We start from the raw sequence: 3441 nt of genomic DNA on the forward strand, positions 1-3441 counted from the left end.
GTGCCCCTAGGACAGTCTCCTTTAAATTTCCCATGGTTATTCCCTCCCTGTTCCCCACACCCCTCTCTTCTGATGTGTTTGAGGTGCTAATTTCTTCCAGTGTATTCTCAAATAGATTTACATGTAGTTTTATATATCACTACATAAAATGTGTGTATATACATTTCTGCACATATATAATATTCCTATGTTTTTAAATGCTAAGCATATATAACAGATATGCATAACAATACATGAAGGATTGTTTTCTTTTGTATATGGCTTATATATATATAGCATATTATATTTATCAATATCTTGCTTTTCTTTTTCAGCATTGTTTTTGATCTATTTATATTGATATTTACAGGTTAAAGATCTTTTTAATTGCCACTGAGTATTGTTTGCATAGATATAATACATTTAATTTATTTCCTTGTTGATGGGCATGAAGGTTTTTCATCTTATGTACTAATACTAACACTGCTTCCATGAACATCCTTGATGTTTACTTTTTGCACATAGGATTTTTCTAGAGTATATGTGAGATGTAGAATTAGTGGATTGTAGCTTATAGACATTTTATTTTTTTAAAAAACATTTTTTAAGTTTATTTATTTATTTTGATAGCGCAAGTGGGGGAGGGGCAGAGAGAGAGGGAGAGACAGAATCCCAAGCAGGCTCTGCACTGTCAGTGTGGAGTCTGATGTGAGGCTCAAACTCACAAACCTGTGAGATCATGACCTGAGCCGAAATCAAGAGTCAGACGCTTAACCAACTGAGCCACCCAGGTGCCCTGTAGTTTATGTACATTTTCTTTTCTTTTTTATTTTCATGTTATTTTACAATTAACATGCAGCATTATATTAGTTTCAGGTGTACAGTATAGTCATTCAACAATTTTATTCATTACTCAGTGCTCCACACAGTAAATATACTCTTAATCCCTTTTATCTATTTCTTTCATCTTCCCACCCATCTCCCCTTTGGCAACCACCACTTTGTTTTCTATATTTATGAGTGTTGTTTTGTTTGTCTCTTTTTTCTTTGTTCATTTGTTTTGTTTCAAAACTTCACATGAGTGAAATCATATAGTATTTGTCTTTCTCTGATGGACTTATTTCACTTAGCATAATATCCTCTAGGTCCATGCATATCGTTGCAATTGCAGATCTCATTTTTTTTTAAGGCTGAGTAATATTCCGTTGTATATGTTTACCACCTGTTCTTTATCCATTCACCTAATCAGTGAACATTTTGGTTGCTTCCATATCTTGGCCATTGTAAATAATGCTACAATAAACATGAGGGTGCATGTATCTTTTTGAATTAGTGTTTTCATTTTGGGGGGTAAATACCCAGTAGTGGAATTACTGGATCATATATTTCTATCTCTTTTTTTTTTTTTTTACTTTTTAAATTATTTTCCACTTTAATGATTCCTTTTCAAAAGTCCCATTCTTTTTTTTTTAATATAATTTATTGTCAAATTGGCTAACATACAGTGTGAACAGTGTGCTCTTGGTTTTGGAGGTAGATTCCCGTGATTCCTCGCTTACACACAACACCCAGTGCTCATCCCAACAAGTGCCCTCCTCAATGCCCATCACACATTTTCCCCTCTCCTCCACTCCTCCCCATCAACTCTCAGTTTGTTCTCTGTATTTAAGAGTCTCTTAAGGTTTGCTTCCCTCCCTCTCTGTAACTATTTTTTTCCCCTTCCCTTCACCCTTGGTCTTCTGTTAAGTTTCTCAAGTTCCACATATGAGTGAAACCATATGATATCTGTCTTTCTCTGACTGACTTATTTCACTTAGCATAATACCCTCCAGTTATATTGCTGCAAATGGCATGATTTCATTCTTTCTCATTGCCAAGTAGTTTCCATTGTGTATATAAACCACATCTAGGCTTGGCTCCCTGCAGGCCTTGTTTGTAGGGTCGTTTTTGGCAACAAAGCCACAACATTCATGATGAATGTAATTCAGATTGTTCGTGACCACTGGGTACATATGCTTGTGCCTGTGGGATTTGTCCTTGGATGTTATCTAGACAAAAAGAACGATGAAAACCTGCCTTCCAGAACAGGAGTTTGTTTAAAAGGGAGTTGAGACCTAATGAAGAAGTGACCTGGAAGTAAAGGCTGTGACTCGAATACAGAATGTTCACAGTTTAAAAATTGGGAGAGAAATAAAGACACATTCATTATTTAAAAAAAAATGTAAACCACATCTCCTTTATCCATTCATCAGTGGATGGACATTTAGGCTCTTTCCATAATTTGGCTATTGTTGAAATCACTGCTATAAACATTGGTATACATGTACCCCGATGAATCAGCACTCCTGTATCCTTTGGATAAATTCCTAGTAGTGTTATTGCTGGGTCGTAGGGTTGTTCTATTTTTAATTTTTTAAGGAACCTCCATAATGTTTTCCACAGTGGCTGCACCCATTTGCATTCCCAGCAACAGTGTATGAAGGTTCCCTTTTTTCCATATCCTCACCAACTCTTATTTCTTGTCTTTTTGATTCTAGGCATTGTGATGGTATGAGGTGATATCTCATTATGGTTTTGGTTTGCATTTCCCTGATAATGAGTGATGTTGAGCATCTTTTCATGGGCCTGTTGGCCATTTCTATATCTTCTTTGGGAAAATGTCTATTCAGGTCCTCTGCCCATTTTTAATTGGCTTATTTGAGGTAGTTGGTGTTGAGTTATATAAGTTCTTTATATATTTTGGATATTAATCATACATTAAATATATTAACCATTTATAGATAATTTGCAAATATCTTCTCCTACTTAGTAGGTTGCCTTTTTGTTTTATTAATGGTTTCCTTTGCTGTGCAAAAGTTTTTTTTTTTTATTTTGATGTAGTCTCAATAGTTTAGTTTTGCTTGTTTCCCTTGCCAAAGGTGACATATCTAGAAAAATGTTTCTGTGGGCTATGTCAGATAAGTTACTACCTACGTTTTCTTCTAGGAGTTTTATGGTTTCAGGTCTCACATTTCAGTCTTTAATCCATTTTGAGTTTATTTTTGTGTATGGTGTAAGAAAGTATTCCAGGTTCATATTGGAACTTATTAAATTTAGAGCTTAATTTGAGGAGATATCTTTATAAAAGTGTGTCCTTTCATCCTTGAAAATAATCTTCATTTATTCAAGTTTCTTATTATGCTTCTTAAAAAAAGTTTTATGATTTCTCTATAAAAGTCTAACTTTTGAAAAATTAATTTCTTAACATTTGATAATTTTCACTGCTCTTGCAAAAAAGTGCTATAAAAATGCTATTGAATTCTTTCATGTTGCCTTTTTATCTTACTGGGAAAAATTCTATTTAATTATCTTATTCATTCAATTAGTTTTTCCATTCCTTGCCTTAGATTTTGATAAGATTAGCATATTATTTGCAAATAATGACTAATTTGTCTTTCTTTCAGAAGTGAACAATGTGGTCAA

At 33.8% G+C, this 3441-nt stretch overlaps 1 pseudogene; it reads left to right on the top strand.

The window, feature by feature from the left end:
- Positions 1-1945: 1945 nt before the first annotated feature.
- LOC124514719 (NADH dehydrogenase [ubiquinone] 1 beta subcomplex subunit 1-like) lies at positions 1946-2119 on the top strand (annotated as a pseudogene).
- The last annotated feature ends 1322 nt before the right edge of the window (positions 2120-3441 follow it).

Source organism: Lynx rufus, unplaced genomic scaffold (genome assembly GCF_022079265.1).
Source record: "Lynx rufus isolate CCGP_SWC_20201006 ecotype Redwood Valley unplaced genomic scaffold, mLynRuf1.p SCAF_2, whole genome shotgun sequence".
In the NCBI taxonomy this organism is placed as follows: Eukaryota; Metazoa; Chordata; class Mammalia; order Carnivora; family Felidae; genus Lynx; species Lynx rufus.